Source organism: Rhineura floridana, chromosome 3, assembly GCF_030035675.1.
Source record: "Rhineura floridana isolate rRhiFlo1 chromosome 3, rRhiFlo1.hap2, whole genome shotgun sequence".
Taxonomy (NCBI): Eukaryota; Metazoa; Chordata; class Lepidosauria; order Squamata; family Rhineuridae; genus Rhineura; species Rhineura floridana.
Window position 1 is genome coordinate 211990445 of NC_084482.1, and position 18839 is coordinate 212009283.

Below are 18839 nucleotides of genomic sequence, written 5' to 3' on the forward strand. Positions count from 1 at the left end.
TATAGACTTAAAATAAAGCATACAGGCTACCAGTTTTAAAAAGCATGCACGAAAACCCATAGAAATTCTAGGTTGCAGTCAGGGAAAGAGATTGGGGGGGGAGGATGTTGGTTGAGATGAAGTGAATGGGGAGATTTGCATTAAGAGGTTAAGGTGGAATCAGAAGGGAAATGGATACTGGCTAGGGCTAGTTACTTTAGAAACAGAAGGGGGGCTTGTCAGTAGAGTAATGGAGATTGGGCCATGGTTTATTGGGGCTTTCTGAAAGTTTCCAGGCAAGATTCAGAATAAAAAAAAAAATCTGGGTCTGAATCATCACTGAGAAGGTGGGAAACCACAGCATCATTGTGGATCCTTCCTTGGCCATGTGAAACCCAAGCCAGGACTCATCTCTTGGGCAAGTCAGTTGGCTTTGGACCACTAGATACAAAGTCATTTTATTCCGCATTTGGAGGAAAACTACATTAGCACAGCAATGGAGCTGGAGTATTTCTTTTTCCTCACAATGGAGGTGAAGGGAGAGATTGTGTTCGTTCTTTCAAGAAAGAGGTACTGGCAGGGAAAAAGGCGGGCAGGGGAAAGAAAGAGTCCCATTTTCCTGTGCAGTTCAAATCTTTTCTATGGTTTTCCAATCCACATGTGCAACATAATTGGAAAATTGCAGACCTTTGGTATGTAAACTAACTATAGATTAAGCCATAACATCTCAACTGTCTCTGTATAGGTTGCTATTGAACATATTTATGAGTATTTTTTTACAAACAGCTGATGGAAAACACATGTGGGGAGTGTGCTGTTGCAATCATAATCTTCTTTGGGATTCCAATAGGCATCTAGTTGGTCACTGGGAGAACAGGAAGCTGGGCTATATGCGACTTTGAGAACTGCAAAGCTGTACTTAATTTTTAAAATGTTTACTATTTTTTCCAGGTACAAAGTGGTAGGGATCACTTTCAACACTGGAAATCACTTTGTTTCTTTCCACAATCTGGGAAATGCAAGTGATTGGAACTTCTACGATGGAATTAGGGAGCTTCAAAACACAGGATGTGGTGATGTTTGTGCAACAGATGAGTGGTTCCAAAAATTCACAAAGAAAAATAATACTCCAAGTCATATTGTAGCAATGAGGCTATAAAAGACCAAATAATAATGATGATGTGCAATGTGCAGTTTAGAAGGTCCCCTTCTAAATCTACTATTTCAGAGATGATTGAAAACCAGGAGATTATTTCGAATGGGTGAAATTGTTTAATTCCAGCCCATGTGAAATTCTGTTGGTTTTGCGAACTGCAAAAATGTTCTAATATATTTCTAAGAAAAATGTTTTTTACTGTTTTACCAGTTCTGATAAATGTGACTTCCTTATTTCTTTATTTAAAAAAATTAAGTCTGCACTTGTTTATATGTTCATTTGTATACTTGGTTGTTACCTGTTGGAGAAATATAATATATATATGTAGTAAGTTATTTAGAGATATAATAAATCAAATGCACAACAATTCTTCTCAAAGGATGACTGTATGTTATCTGGTGCCATGGCAGAAGGAAACTTGGCCGGATGTCCAGACAACGATTCACTCAAGAAGCATAAAGATGTAATTTCATAGATGAGACTCTAAACTATGCATGGATGGCATCTAATAGAAGACAGTGTCCCTGAAGTGTGGAACTATGATTTGTGGTGCCCCAATTCATATTTTGGGATGGGCATCCAAGTTCCTTATAATCTTTCCTATATATTTCGGCTATTCTTCTGATACATAAATTAATGTTGTTGGTGTTGTTTAGATTTATTTCCTGCCGTTAACTAAAATGTTCCAGGGCGGATCACAGAAGTTATAAAATGCATAATTAAATACAGTTAAAAACACTCTAAAATCAGAAATGATAAATGACCTTGTCTGTGTCATGAATGAACAAAATGTTCTGGCCTGGGTTGGGACCAATGCCATCTTGCAGAGGACCCTGACCTGTATGAATATGTGTATGATATATAATACACTTCAAATATAGTTACTCAGATCCACTCCTTCTGCACACAAGAAACTCTGGGCCCGTCAGGAAGCCATGGATTCTCTTAGAGGATGTTTTGGTCCATTTTGGTCCATTTTGGTTGTGCGTAAATGCCCTCATCCACGCCCGGTGCCCTGCACAACCTCTGGGGCAGGCAGCATGTGCTGGTATGTTATAGAGGACACCCTCCCCTTTCCGGGGGTATACGATTTGTCCTGGCCCAGAGCAGATTTTGGGGTGTGTACCCCCAGTTACTTATTTTTTCCTGAATGCTTTTTTCTGCTTTGGTTTTGGATAGATGCCCTCCCATGTGCCCTGCACCCAGCAGAGGCTCTGGGCCAGGCGGTACTTGGCTGATTTAACCGCAAAGGCTGCTTGGCAGCATTCAGCTATTGATGTATAATAAATTAATAATAATAATAAATTTTATTTGTTAGTCGCCCATCTGTCCGACTTAACGGACACTCTGGGCGACTTACAGCAAAAATACAATATAAAACAATATACAATAATCAAACATAAACATCAATCCATCTACAATTAATACAATATAAAAACCTAGCCCACCCCAAGAATCCCATAGGCCTGCCTGAATAACCAGGTCTTTAGAGTTCTGCGAAAGACCGTCAGGGAGGAGGCATGACGGAGGTCAAAAGGGAGCGAGTTCCAGAGGGTGGGGGCCATGATTGAAAAAGCCCTCTCTCTGGTCCGCACCAGCCTAGCTGTTTTCACCGGTGGGACCGAGAGAAGGCCTTGTGAGGCTGATCTTGTTTGACGGCATACTTGGTGATACTGGAGGCGTTCCTTCAGGTAAACTGGGCCAAAACCATATAGGGTTTTAAAGGTTAATACCAACACCTTAAATTGGGCCCAGTACACAACTGGTAACCAGTGCAGATCTACCAGCACTGGGGTAATATCCCGGCGGTGGCTCTGCTTTATCAAGCGTGCCGCCGCATTTTGTACCAGCTGCAGTTTCCGGACCGTCTTCAAGGGTAACCCCACGTAGAGCGCATTACAGTAGTCTAAGCGAGAGGAGACCAGGGCATGTATCACCCGTGGGAGAAGATGTACAGGGAGATAGGGACGCAGCCTCTGTACCAGATGTAATTGGTACCATGCTGCCCGGCTCACTGATGAAACTTGAGCTTCCATGGACAGCTGGGAGTCAAGAATGACCCCTCGGCTGCGGACCTGGTCCTTTATGGGTAATCTCACCCCATTAAGGACCAAGTCAAAATTTCCCAGTCTTCTTTTATCCCCCACTAGCAACACCTCGGTCTTGTCGGGATTTAGCTTCAGCCTGTTCTCTCCCATCCATCCACTTACGGACTCCAGGCACTTGGACACGGTATTCACAGCCAACTCTGGTGAGGACTTAAATGAGAGATAGAGCTGAGTGTCATCCGCATATTGGTGACACTGCAGCCCAAAACTCCTGATGATAGCCCCCAGCGGTTTCATATAGATGTTGAATAGCATGGGAGAGAGGATAGAACCCTGTGGCACTCCACAGGTGAGAGACCAAGGGTCTGAAACCTCATCTCCCAATGCTACCCGTTGATATCTGCCGGAGAGATAGGAACGGAACCACTGTAGAACAGTGCCCCCTATTCCCAGTCCCTCCAAGCGGTTTAAAAGGATACCGTGGTCAACGGTATCGAAAGCCGCTGAGAGATCCAGGAAGACGTATACTCTCCCCTATCCAACGCCCTCCTCATATCATCCACCAAAGCGACCAAGGCTGTTTCAGTTCCGTGTCCAGTCCTGAACCCCGACTGGAAAGGATCTAAATAATCTGCTTCCTCCAAGTGTGTCTGTAATTGTTTAGCCACCACTCGTTCTATCACCTTGCCCAAGAATGGTAAGTTAGAGACTGGGCGAAAGTTGTTCAACTCTTGGGGATCCAAGGAGGACTTTTTCAAAATAGGTTTTATCACTGCCTCCTTGAGAGCTAATGGCATTGCACCCTCTTCCAAGGATGCATTTACCACTGCTCTGATCCCCTTGCCCAGCCTTTCCTTACAGCTCATAACAAGCCATGAAGGGCAAGGGTCAAGCAAGCAAGTGGTTGGCTTCACAGTAGAGAACACCTTGTCCACTTCATCAGAGAGAAGAGGCTGAAACCGATCCCAGCAGGCCGGAATGCAACTGGCCGCCTCTGGACCACTATCTGTAACCACGGCGCACGGAATCATGTCCTTCAGGCGATAGATTTTTTCAGCAAAGTGTTTCGCAAATGTGTCACAGGAGGCTTTTGAATGTTCCATCGGTTCCTGAGCAACTGGACCGACCAGGCTTCGGACCACTTGGAACAACCTCCTGGGACAACACTCTGCTGACGCAATAGAGGCAGCGAAGAACTGCCTCTTTGCTGCCTTTGTTGCCCGCTGGTAGGCCGCTATTGCTGCTCTAACCAGTGTCCGATCGTCTTCAGCACAAGATTTCCGCCACCGGCGTTCTAGTCGTCTCACCTCCTGTCTCAGACCGCGTAACCCCGGTGTATACCAGGGTGCGGTCTGAGTTCTATTCAGGGGGAGAGGACGTTTCGGGGCCACCCGGTCTATTGCCCTAGTGATCTCCCTATTCCACTCCATCACCAGGGTGTCGACCGGGTGTCCTTCAGACAGCTCCAACTCTCCCAGCGCATTCAGGAATGCTTTAGGCTCCATCAGGCGTCTGGGGCGTATGCTTGCCTTTGGTACAGAGTGAAGTTAATTGCTGTCTTAAGAGGAAAATGGTTATGGAATGGCAACATCGGTGGGAATCTGGCACTACGGGACGTAGGGTGTTTTGCTTCCATCCAGTTTTGAGCGATTTCCGTATTTTCAATCAACTTGGTCGCGTACGACAAGTTTGTTTACTATGCGTTTTATCGGGACATTGTGCAGTCCGTTACAATATTTTTTAAATTGGGCGAGTGAGTTCGGATATTTGTGATGTTTGTGGGGAGTGTGAGACGAGAGACCATTTTTTATGGAATTGCCTGCGATATATAGATGAGAGGCAAGTTTTTTATTGGTTTGCTAGTTGAAAGGTGTGTGGTGTGCAAGTGAGTTTTTCCTCTGTCGTTAGTAGGTGGCGGTAATAGGGCCTGGTTGGCCTTGCTTCGCCATGAAACTACATTCGAAAAAGAAGAGGGAGCCGAGGAGGAAAGAGGCACTGCAGACAGCAGAGGAAGACGGGGAGCTCCTGCCCTGTACGGAGTCAGAGCACTGGGGTCCATCTAGCTCAGTGCTGTCTGCACTGGCCGGCAGCAGCTCTCCAGGGTTTCAGGCAGGAAGTCTCTCCTAGCCCTCTCAACGGTTTCAGAGGAGGCCCAGCCCTCCTTGGAGATGCCTTTGGGGAATGAACTGTGGCATGCAAAGCAGCTGCTCTACCCACTGAGCCGTGGCCCCTCCCTGGGGGTTTGGCCTCTCCTGGGGGCTCAAACTCCCAACCCCTGAATAGTTTGAGGGAGCTGGCAGAGAAGGCTCCAAACATCTTTGGCTTGCGTGAGAAGGGAACATGTGATGATCTAAGTTGCTGTATCTGGAAGATGAATGGAACCGGAAAGCCAAGTCAGTGCAGCTATTTTTGTCAGTTAGAGAAAGTTAAATGCAGTTAAAACAGAAGGAAAGGCCTGCATGGAAGAGCAAGAGACGCGTGCCCAGCGTATGGCTTTGCCATTTATTTCTTATTTGATTTATATCCCGCCCTTCCTCCCAGTATGGACCTGCTATGTAGTCTAAAATGATGCTCTGAAAGCCTGAGAGGCCATCAGTTTGCCTTGTATTGAGAGATGATCCTGCCCGTAAATCTCAATTGGATATAATGGAGGTCCTGTGAACGGGAATTAAGAGGGAGAGAACTCTAAATCCACCTGCTTACTTTGTACACTGAGCCGCACAATGTCAAACACCTAGCCATCAACATATAAGCACAAGCAAGACCCAAAGTGTAAGAAAGGTTCCATAATGGCCCTATAACAGTAAACCCACCCCCCAAATAGCACTCTGCACTGGGAGCACTCTGCTCCCGGTCCAGGAAAAAGGATAAACTAAGAAGGAAGCTGTGGACTTGTCTTCCCAAATGCCAGAATGCCAAATGTTGCACCTTGTGAGTATATTAGAAATCAGAATGGAGTTCAGCTATGCCGTGTTAGCATGAGGCCACATTTTAGTGAGAAATTCCAAAGAACTGCATTTAAAGAAATACAGTGACTTGCAAAAATACTCAGACCTCTGACCTATGCTCTCATTTTATTGAATTGCAAATGGTACATTGTAATTTCATCCTGTATATTTTATTTTGGAACACTGAAACTCAAGTTCAATTATTGTAGGGTGACATTGGTTTTATGTTGCAAAATATTTGTAAGAAACATAAAAAGCTGGGCCATGTATCATGCATGAGTATTTAGCCTCCACATATTAATATTTGGTAGAGCCACCTTTCGCTGCAGTAACAGCTTCAAGTTTTTTGGGGTAGGTATGGACCAGCTTTGCACAGTGTCGGAGTATGGCCATTCTTCTTGGCAGATTTGCTCCAGGTCGTTCAGGTTGGTTGGATGTCACTTGTGGACCGCAATTTTCAAAGAGCGCCACAGATTCTCAATAGGATTGAGATCAGGACGTTGACTGGGACACTGTAGGACATTCACCTCAGTACTCAGGCCTCTGATCAATGCTCTCATGTTACTGAATTACAAATGGTACATTGTAATTTTGTTCTGTGTAATATTTATTTTGGAACACTAAAACTCAAAATCACCAGCACCTTGAATCGAGCTTGGAAGCATACAGGCAGCCAATGCAAGCAGGCCAGAATCGGTTTTATATGTTTGAACCGTTTAATTTTCCAACTAAAGCCCTTTCCACATTCCAAGCTTTCATATGACTTCTTACCAGTGTGAATTCTTTGATGGGCAGTGAGAAAGGCATTAGTATTGAAGTTCTTTCCACATTCCAGGCATTTATACGGTTTTGCCCCAGTATGCCTAGGTCCATCTGGAGCAAGGAAGCGCCAATTCCCACCAATGTCCCCTCCCACCCAGTTCACTGTGGAAAAAAACCACAGTGAGCTCCGCGGCTCGTCTTTAAACTGTACAGGTGGCAACAGTGACGGGGAAAGAGGCCTTTTGAAAGTCATGCAGTCGGCTGCGGAAACAGAGGGACCCGGGTAGGATGCAGCTCCCCAAAAAGAAAGGGACGATGACCCTGCACAGCCCATGACAACTGCACCACTGTTGTGGGTGGGTTGAGAGGCCTTCTTCCTCTGCTCATCCGTACAGGGTCAGCTTTCTTGCTGAGTGAGTGGGGCAGTGGCACCAGCTGTTCAGCAGTGTGGGCCCCTCCCAAGACCCAGCCTGGTCTCCTCTCTCTCTCTGGAGTGACTTTACTCCTTAGCTACTTAAAAACCTGAAATGACAGGGGCATTCAGCACAAGGCTATATTTTTTCCCTAAACCACATACAAACTTACTTCTTTAAACCAATGAAAGCTGTCTTGGCTACCTGCTGGTCTGCTAGAAACAGACCCTTTTGTCCTACATGTTGGAGGCCTAGTCGTTTAGGTCTCCAAAATACATTTCCCCTCCACGTTAGTGGGTTGTGCTTCATGGGATGTATTCAACCCTGAGTATTGTTCTCTCCCTTTCATTAGTATTTCTTCCCTGACCACCATAAGGTCTTGAAACTTGAGGTCCATTGTGGGCATGAATTTATTTTGTTAAAAAATACAAGGTTTTCAAAATAACAGATTTGCACAAAAGAGTCGTAAAACTAATATGTGGGTTGCACCCAACTTCCACCTCAGAGTGGATCCTTTAAAATTAATGGACATGACAAACTCAGGCCCCTTCATATTAATAGTTCACAGCTCTTTCTGGTTCCACCTCAGCTAAAGAGAATGCAACCAGCAGCACCAACCAGGGAGCAGCAGATGGAATTTGTATTTTTATTTTAGGATTTTCCCAAGATTGGGAAAATCTGAATTCACTCTACAAAGAAAGGGCAGATGAGTTCTGGTTGAGGGCAGTGTCACCTGAAAAGATCACACAGAGGAAGGCCAGGATGGCTTCTCAAACATCCCAGAGTGCAGGGGCATTGGGGGATGCTACTGAAGGTCACAGGCAACAGGTCGGCAACCCCGTTCTACACTTATTATGGTTTCCCCATTCCTGAAATCTTTCATGACAAAAGGGACTTGAAGCTCTTTCCACATTCCAAGCAGTTCTATGGTTTCTCCCCAGTGTGAATACTTTGATGCAAAGTAAGAGAGGAATTTCTAGTGAAGCCCTTTCCACATTCCAGGCATTTATATGGCTTCTCCCCAGAGTGAATTGTTTGATGGGAAGTCAGATGTGCCTTCTGACGGAAGCTCTTTCCACATTGTAAACACTCATATGGTTTCTCCCCGGTGTGAATTCTTTGATGTGAAGTGAGTATGTTTTTCCAGCCGAAGCTCTTTCCACATTCTAAGCACTTATATGCTTTCTCCCCAGAGTGAATACTTTGATGGGAAGTCAGATGCGTCTTCCGACGGAAGCTCTTTCCACACTCTAAACACTCATATGGTCTCTCCCCGGTGTGAATTCTTTGATGGGATGCGAGTATGTTTTTCCAGTTGAAGCTCTTTTCACATTCTAAGCACTTATACGGTTTCTCCCCAGTATGAATTCTTTGATGGGCAGTGAGTTGTTGTTTCCAGCTGAAGCTCTTTCCACATTCTAAGCACTTATATGCTTTCTCTCCAGTGTGAATTCTTTGATGGGAAGTCAGATGTATCTTCTGACAGAAGCTCTTTCCACATTCTACACATGCATATGGTTTCTCCCCGGTGTGAATTCTTTGATGTGGAATGAGTATGTTTTTCCAACCAAAGCTCTTTCCACATTCTAAGCACTTATATGCTTTCTCCCCGGTGTGAATTGCCTGACGGGCAGTCAGTTGTGTCTTCCGATGGAAGGTCTTTCCACATTCTAAGTACTTATATGGTTTCTTCCCGGTGTGAATTTTTTGATGAGCACTGAGTTTGCTTTTCCAGCTGAAGCCATTTCCACATTCCAAGCTTCTCCAACAATGAAAATATTTATTTCTTTTTCTTCCTTGATCTATTTTTTCTCGGATGGCAGTTTTATGGTAGCCACTCCCCTGAGAAGTGCAAGATTTATTCCTCCTTTTCTCTTCTGCTTCAGGTTTCCTTCTCTGCTCTTCCTTGTTTTCAGATCTGTCTTTTTTCCATCTCTCTTTCCCACATAGTTCTTCCTTCCTCTTGGCTTTCGACTTGTCATCTTCTGCAAAGAAGAGAGAAACTGATATGACCATGAGGGAAGAAATGGATCCTCAAATCACTGAACAATCCCAAATAACTTTTGCGATAAAGGAAGAATTGACAGGACTTAGATGGGAGACAGATCTTACCCCAGGTTGAACAGTCTCTGTTGTCTGGCATTCACTGACAATTGGAGTGATACAGACTGTCGGATTTGGACCACGGTGACCTGGGTTAACCTCCCAGTCAGAGGTTAATCCCATTTGGTGGTCCTGGGCCGATCACTCTCATTCAGCCTAGCCTACAAAGTTGTATAGGTAAATAAAGCAACTGCAGATATTCTCTTTGAAACTCTTTGGAGCAAGTGAAGTGAGAGAATGAACAGGGGAGTCTCCGATTCTAAGATTGTTCTTGTCTATATTTGTATTTCCTGTGACTCTTCAGTTTCTTTGTGCTGATTCGTGTACTGCTGTTTTGATTATGTTGTGATTCTAGCATCTTGTATAGATCTCTAACCATTTTTATACTCCTTGTGAATTTTTGTTCAGAATAAAATGGAGATGTACATGTTTTAAATCAATAAAAATAGACAAATTGTCTTTTTCAGAAAGAACAGAAAGAATAAAAAGGGAGGTGGACTCGCGCTATATGTTAAAAATATAAATGCCTGCATAGCAATATAGGAAGATGAGTTTGGTACCTCCACCAAGACTGTCTGCATTAAAATTAATGGGGCAAGTAATAAAAGGAATGTGGTGCTTGGAGTATACTACCGACCACCCAACCAAGGAGAACAAGATAATGCAACTTTTGAAAAGCAAATTGCCAGTGTTTCGAGAAGGCATGATGTTGTAGTAATGGGGATTTCAATTATCCTGATATCTGTTGGGAGACAAACTCTGCCAAACACAGCCCCTCAAAGAAAATTCTGACTTGTGTTGGATATAACTTTCTACAGAAAGTGGAGGAAGCAACCTGAGGATTAAGTATCCTGGACTTGATTCTGGACAATAGAAATGATTTGGTGGATAAAGTGGCAGTTACGGGAACTCTGGGGGGAAGTGACCACACCATACTTGAATTCTTGATTTTAACAGAAGCAAAAGCTGAGAGTAGCCATACACGCACCCTGGACTTCAGGAAAGCTGATTTTCATAAACTCAGAACAATTGTAAGTACGGTTCTATGGCAAGCCACCCTAATGGGAAAAGGAGTCTATGATGGGTGGGAGTTTCTAAAAAAGGAAATTCTAAAAGCTCAATGGCAAGCAATTCCAACAAGGAAAAAAGGGGGAAAACAGCAGAAGAAGCCAATGTGGCTTCACAAGAAGCTTAGAGATGACCTGAAAAAAGGACACATACAGGAAGTGGAAAGAAGGCCAGACCACAAAGGAAGAGTACAGGCAGGTAAAAAAGAATTGCAGAGATGGCGTCAGGAAGGCTAAAGCTGAGAATGAGCTGAGGTTAGCGAGGGATGCTAAAAGCAACAAAAAAGCTTTCTTCAGGTACGTCCATAGTAAAAGACAGAGAAAAGAAATGGTGTCACAGGTACTCAATGAGGATGGCAAAATGATCATAGATGACAAAGAAAAGGCAGAAGTGCTCAATTCCTACTTTGGCTCAGTCTTCTCCCAGAAAAGGGTCTATGACCCTCCCAGGAAACATGAAGTGGAAGGGGCAGGATTGGAGCTTGAGATTGATAGACAAACGGTCAAGGAATACTTAATCACTTTGAATGAGTTCAAATTGGCAGGGCCCGATAAACTGCATTCTAGAGTATTGAAGGAACTGCCTGAAGAACTCTCGGAATGATTGTCTATTATATTTGTGAAATCATGGAGGACTGGTGAAGTGCCCGATGACTGAAGGAGAACTAATGTAGTCCCTATCTTCAAAAAGGAGGAATCCTAACATCAATCCCTGGAAAAACTCTGGAGCAGATTATAAAGCAGTCAATCTGTAAGCACCTTGAAAACAATGCAGTGATTACTAGGAGCCAACATGGATTTATGAAAGACAAATCCTGCCAAACTAATCTTATCTTGTTTTTTGATTGGGTAACTTCCCTTGTAGACTGTGGGAATGCTGTGAACATAATATATCTCGACTTCAGCAAAGCTTTTGACAAAGTGCCCCATGACATTCTGATTAGCAAGATAGCTAAATTTGGGCTGGATGGAACAACTGTCAGGTGGATCAACAGTTGGCTCCAGAATCATACCCAAAGAGTGCTTATCAATGGTTCCATCTCAAACTGGGCAGAAGTAACGAATGGGGTACCACAGGGCTAGGTCCTGGGCCCAGTGCTCTTCAACATTTTTATTATCGACTTGGATGAGGAGGTACAGAGCATGCTTATCAAATTTGCAGCTGATAAAAAATTGGGGGGCATACCTACTACTGTGGAAGACAGAAACAAAATTCAAAAAGGCCTTGATAGGCTGGAGCATTGGGCTGAAAACAACAGAATGAAATTCAACAGGGATAAATGCAAAGTTCTACACTTTGGAAAAAGAAACCAAATGCACAGTTATAAGACTGGCTCAGCAATACGACATGTGAGAAAGATCTTGGAATTGTGATTGATCACAAGCTGAATATGAGCCAACAGTGTGATGTAGCTGCAAAAAAGGAAAATGCTGTAGTAGGCTGCATTAAGAGAAATATAGTTTCCAAATTGTGTGAAGTATTACTTCCCCTCTATTCAGCACTGGTTAGGCCTCATCCTGAGTACTGCGTCCAGTTCTAGTCTCCGCACCAAGAAGGATGCAGACAAACTGGAATAGGTTCAGAGGAGGGCAACAAGGATGATCAGGGGACTGGAAACAAAGCCCTATGAGGAGAGACTGAAAGAACTGGGCATGTTTAGCCTGGAGAAGAGAAGACTGAGGGGAGATATGATAGCACTCTTCAAGTTCGTGAAAGGTTGTCACATAGAGGAGGGCCGGGATCTCTTCTCGATCGTCCCAGAGTGCAGGACACGGAATAATGGGCTCAAGTTGCAGGAAGCCAGATTAAGACTGAACATCAGGAAAAACTTCCTAACTGTTAGAGCCATTTGACAATGGAACCAATTACCTAGAGAAGTAGTGGGCTCTCTGACACTGGAGGCATTCAAGAGGCAGCTGGACAGCCATCTGTCAAGAATGCTTTGATTTGGATTCCTGCATTGAGCAGGGGGTTGGACTCGATGGCCTTGTAGGTCCCTTCCAACTCTACTATTCTATGATTCTATGAGACGGAAGGCTTTTCTTACCGTCTGAGTCCTTTTCCCTATAACAATGTGGTGCCCTCCAGAGTTCGTTGGAATCCCATTCCCATCAGCCCCAGTCAGCGTGGCCAATGGTCACGGCTTATAGGAGTGAGAGTCCAGCAATCTGTGGAGCACACCATGATGGCTACCCCAGTCTTAAAACGGTCCTCCTCTCCCCCAAATAGTAGGATGCACTGCCACCACTCTGCTCCAGGTCTAGGAAAAAGGATAAACTAGCAGGGAAGCTTTGGACGTGTCTTCCCAAAGTCCAGCATCCCCAATGTTGCACCTAATGGGCTATATTAGAAACTCAAATGGAGCTTAGCTATACTGTGTTAACACTTGGGGAAACATTTTAATGAGAAATTACTGCAAATTGGACTATTGTTTAAAGGGCATAACTAAAGATCTGCGTTTAGAGAGAATACAGCAGACAGCTGTCCATTCAAGGTTATCTGCAGAAGATTAAGACTCCCAGTTGAAATAGGTGGCACTACATCAGAATATTCGGGTTCATTAAACATAGAAATATGGAATTTGAAAACAGGTATTATGACCTATACCCTGGACAGCAAAAAGACAAATAATTAAACCAGAACTACCACTAGAAGCTAAAATGATGAAACTGAGGTTATCATACTTTGGACACATAAGGAGAAGACATGATTCACTAGAAAAGACAATAATGCTGGGAAAAACAGAAGGGAGTAGAAAAAGAGGAAGGCCAAACAAGAGATGGATTGATTCCATAAAGGAAGCCACAGACCTGAACTTACAAGATCTGAACAGGGTGGTTTATAACAGACGCTATTGGAAGGCGCTGATTCATAGGGTTGCCATAAGTCGTAATCGACTTGAAGGCACATAACAAATTACAACGGAACCTGCCTTACCGAGACAGGACAGAGTCCCACAAATCCCCTCCATGACTTCGCTATGCAGAGCTCTCTGGTCAGGATTCAGCAAAGCCCACTCCTCTTCCGTGAACTGCACAGCCACATCCTCCAAAGACACTGGATCCTAAAAGAAATATAATTCAATTTGTCATCATAGCAAGCATAAAGATTATCTCCTACCTACGTGGGAAACGTAGTTAAGGTGAGGTGGCTGGTCATTGTTCTAAGGACAGAAACCTTCTTAAATGGCATTCACAGCTTTTGTTGAGGTGGCTTTGGGAGACGCAAAGAGGAGGAGGAAAATTCATTCAGACCCAGGGACAGAGAGGCACCCAGGCTGCCCCCAGTCTTTCCCCTACCTGATCTGGGGCGATAGCAACAGCTTCTCCTCCACCAGAAAGGGGTCTTGCAGACATGATTCCATCCCCTGTGAGAAAGAAAATGGGCCCAAAAGCCTGTAATATACAGTATGCTATTCTCAGAGGTTAAAATATATAGGTCTAACTGCATGAGGGTCTTATCAGCTGAGTGAGTTTCAGGTGTTTATTCACAGTTTACGTTTTGGTTGTGTGATAAAACATCTCTCCTCATTTGAGCTCTAAGCCAGAAATCAAAGTGATGGTTCCCACGTAAAAAATTATGATGTAAGTAGGAGCATTTCTGAGCTGTGGAAAAGGCTGGAGACAAGAGTGGAAAATGGAAATTCAAGTTGATCCTGACTTATGGTATTTAGGGTTTTCATAGTAAGCAGTATTCAGAAAGGGTTTACCATTGACTTCCTCTGGGACTTAGGGGCAGTGACTGAACCCTGCTCTCCCAGGTCGTAGTCCAACACCTTAACCACTGTACTGCCTTCAAGTCGATTCTGACTTATGGTGACCCTATGAATAGGGTTTTTATGGTAAGCTGTATTCAGACGGGGGTTACGATTGCCTTCCTCTGGGGCTGAGAGGCAGCGACTGGCCCAAGGTCACCCAGTGAGCTTCATGGCTGTGTGGGGATTTGAACCCTGGTCTCCCAGGTCGTAGTCCAAAACCTTAACCACTACATCACACTGGTTCTCGCAGGCAAAATCAACAGAGACAGACCAAACGGAAACATGCCCCATTCAACTTTACCCAGCGGCCTCTGCCTGGGGTCCAATGGAGTCCTCTCTGCCTCAGGGAAATCCATTCCTGTTTCTGCACAGAGACCCTTTTCCTGAAAAGCATAATAAGAACTCAAGTCATATAATGGGGAGCAGAATTAAAAAAGGAGTGACAGAGGCAATACCACAGGAATATTTGATATAGAAAGGAAGGATAGATGCAAAACCCTTAGAGATACTTGATATCAGGGTAGCCAACTTGGTGCCCTTCAGATGGGACCAGACTCCAATTCACATCAGCCCCAGACAATACCATGAATGGCCAGCGATTATAGGACTTTTACTTGAACAACATCTGGAAGGCACCTCGTTGGCTGTCCCTGGTCTGGATGAAGCCATCTCACCTGCTGCTCTGCCTGCTTCTTGTCCTCTGCCACATTCAGCAGGAGACCTTCTGCCAGGGCCACTGCCTGGGAACTCGTCTCTGCTCCACACTCCCTCACCCAGCTTTCCATCTCTGGGGGCAGGACAGCTAGGAACTGCTCCAGGATCACCAGGTCCAGGATCTGGTTCTTTGTGTGTCGCTCTGGCTTCAGCCACTCACGGCAAAGAAGGTGGAGTCGGCTGCAAGCCTCTCGGGGCCCCTCAGCCTCCTGGTAGCGGAAACGCCGGAACTGCTGATGCTGTACATCTGAGCTGAGAGGGTTCTCCCCCAAGATCTTCTGCACATTTCTCTCCGAGAATTCCTCCACACAGGTCCCAGTCTTGAGTGCATCAGGGCCAAGTCCTGCTTCAGAGGTAGGTGGGTCTTGCTGTTCCATATTTGATCTCTTGGCCTTTCACGGGGTCCTCATCCCTTCTCTGCTTCTGGGAATGGTTTTCAGCATTCTGAGGCCACGTTCAGAAGGAGGAGGTCCACTTATTCTATGAGCGAAGCCAAATAGGGATCACTATGACCAGGCCAAAGGCTGGCAGAGCAGAAAAGGTGCTGGGTAAGAATAGTCAAATATGAGGATTATTCTTTCTACCATATAAGGTTTGATAAAAACCCAGTGATGGGGCCTATGTCTTCCTTTGAAGGTGGATCCCTGGATGGCTGACACATCTCTGATAGCAGCTCCAAAAGGCCCCAGGGACCAGCATCATCCTCATTACTCCCATATTCTTAATTAAAAACAAGCTAAACATGCTTTTAGGGGAAGGGCTGTAGCTCAAGTGGTAGAGCAGCTGCTTTGTACACAGAAGGCCCCACTTTGAATCTCCAGGTAGGGCTGGGGAAGACTCCTTGCCTGTAATTCTGGAGAGACGCTGCCAGTCAGTGTGGACAATAAAGAACTAGATGGGACAATTGTCTAATTCAATATAAGATCCTATACTCCCTAACTTATCTCTGAACTTTTACAAGCCTCTCCTGGAATACAGGTGGATGTTCTGACGGGGGATCCTGAAGGGTCACAGAACAGAGGCCACCTCCTTACGGGGTGAGGGTCTCCCTCGCTATCGTGGGCTCTCCAGCCGCTCCTCTGCCTTCACCGGGGGGGGGGGGCTCCAATCTGGGGTCTCCCGCCCCCTCCTGGCTCCCCCGCCCTGCAGCTCCTCCCCTCGGCCCTGGGACTCCCCTTAGCCCAAATGCACAGCAGGGACAAGGGGCTTACCAGACCCCAGAAGGCGCCACCGACGCTGCAGCGCTGCTGCTGCTTCTGGCGTTTAATGGCGAATCAAACTGCGCTCTTGACCAGGGAGCCACTTTCTTCCAAGGGAAGAGCCCGGCAGGAAGTGACGTCAGAGGGAGAGGAGCCGCATTTTCTTTGAAGCCTCGCGCACCTCCTCCTCCTCTTTCCTTTCTAGGAATCTGGTTTCGTTTATTTTAACCCTCACGAAGTCAAGCCGCCTGATGATCTCACAGAGCGGGAGCCAAGAAGGAAAGAGGCGTTGCGCAGCATGGAGGAAGACACGGAGCTCCTGCCCTGTACTGAGTCAGAGCATGGGGGTCGATCTAGCTCGGTGGTATCTGCACTGGCTGGCAGCAGCTCTCCAGCGTTTCAGGCAGGGAGTCTCTCCTAGTCCCAGCCCTACATGGAGATGCTTTGGGGACTGAAGGTGGCCAACTAGGCAGCCGCCTAGGGTGCAGACCTCAGAGGGGTGCAGTACTGACCTTTGAGGGGCACAGTTTTATACAGATTAGATTTTAAACCCTTGTAAAAAATGCAACCGACAATTTTTTTTTTATTTTAAGATAAATGCCACAACAATGCTATGGAATATAATTAATTATAAAATCTTATGAAAAATGTCTATATTCTGTTTATTTATCTTTTTTATATGTATTTGTATTTTTGAAATTTAGTGATATTTTTGGCTAAGAAAAAAATCTCTTCTTCTTAGTTGGCAACATGTGTTTACAGCTGGATACGTTACGTCATGTGACTCGTCATCAATCGTCATCGAGTAACAGCGTGTTTGTGCAATTTTCATGTAATCTTTGTTATATAAATTTCTGATATTTTACTTTTAGTTGATATTCTGAATAATTTTATCATTTTTGAAATATATACACACACATAAAAAGTAAAAATGCACTTAATGTTTAATCTTACAGTCACATCTTAATCTTATTTAGAAAATGTATTCATTTTTTCTAGTGAGCTATGGCTGATAAAAAAAGACCATCTGGAGCTCAGTACCACAAACAAAAGGCACAAAAAGCTAAGGAGCAAGCAAAGCAAGAGGGTTCTTCCTGAAATACCTTTGTACACAGAAAGCAACTGAAGAACAAGAATATGACTTATACTCTTGTTGAGACTAGCACTGAGGGAGCTGGATGTGGTGCTCCTACTACAAATGATATAAACATTATTTCCCCAAAGACTCAAAAAACAGAAGGTTTTCTCCTATACACTACAACAGGAGACTAGTAAATGGTGAAGAAGTGTGCCATCAGTGCTTGATATATTCAACCTCAAAAGATGTGGGTTGTTGTTTTTGCTGAAAGTTGTTCAGCAAACATAATAGTGGATCAACCCTACAAGAAACAGGTTTAAAAGACTGGAAGAACATTGGAGCAATTCTATCTTCACATGAGAGGAATACTGACCATTTAGAAAACTATCAGACCTGGAGAGAACTTGAATTGCACTTATCTAAAGGAAAAACAATTGATGATATTAACCAGCAGAAAATAAGGCAAGAAGAACAATATTGGCGACAAATCTTGGAACGCTTGATTGCTTTGGTCATAGTTCTTGGCATGCAAAACATGGCATTCCATGGTACAACTGAAAAGTTGTACAGTGCTAGCAATGGAGTTTGTAGAATATCTAGCCCTTTTTGATTCTATCATGAATGAACATTTGCGCAGAGTTAAAGATTAAGAAACAATGGTTCACTACCTAGGAAAGATACACATACAACTCAGCCAATTACTACTCAATTATTCTGGACTACACACCTGATGTTAGTCATATTGACCATGATTGTACGTTATGTTGATGTAATCAAACCATCAGATCATGAGATGTCTGAGCCTGAGGTTATTGTAAGAGAACATTTCTTGGGATTTGTTCCACTAAAGGAGACTACAGGTGCCTTTATGACAGAAACTCTTCTTGGACAGCTTGAGCAAATGGGATTACTAATTGAGAATCTGCGTGGTCAAGGTTATGATAATGGGAGTAACATGAAAGGCAAAGAAAATGGCGTACAAAACAGAGTCCTGGACATAAACCCACGAGCCTTTTTTGTGCCCTGCAATGCACACTTTAAACTTGGTAGTCAATGATGCCGCTAAGTGTTGTCTGGAAGCAACTAGTTTCTTCAGTTTGGTTCAACAGATCTATAATTATTTCTCTGCATCGACTCAGCGTTGGCAAATTCTAACTAGCCATGTATCAGACTTAGGCATAACCGTTAAGCCATTGAGCGAAACAAGATAAGAGAGTCGGATCAATGCTTTGAAACCACTGAGATATCATCTTGGTAGTATATATGATGCTTTAATAGAGATCTTATCTGGAAATACTTCCCAAACTGAAGCTAAGGCCCTTGCTGATGCAATTTGTAAATTCAAGTTTGTGGTACCCCTTGTTACATGGTACAACATCCTTTTTGAAGTCAATCTTACAAGCAAGCTACTACAAAATAAGGAAGCTGATTTAAATTCAGGTACAAGCCAATTGCAAGTGACCAAGAATTACCTTGTGGGCTGCAGGTGTGATGAGGCTTTTCAACAAGTTTTGATAGATGCTACTGAGATTGCAAAGGAGCTAGAAATACTACTTAACTTTGAGACAGAACACGTTAGAAAAAGGAGAAATGGCAGTTTGAGTATGAGGCCCA

The 18839-nt window shown here is 44.3% G+C and overlaps 2 pseudogenes; both read right to left on the minus strand.

Moving 5' to 3' along the window:
- The window catches only part of LOC133381987 (zinc finger protein 420-like), a 33299-nt pseudogene extending 17010 nt beyond the window's left edge, over nucleotides 1-16289 (minus strand).
- The window catches only part of LOC133378945 (zinc finger protein 845-like), a 159479-nt pseudogene that overhangs the window by 126410 nt on the left and 14230 nt on the right, over nucleotides 1-18839 (minus strand).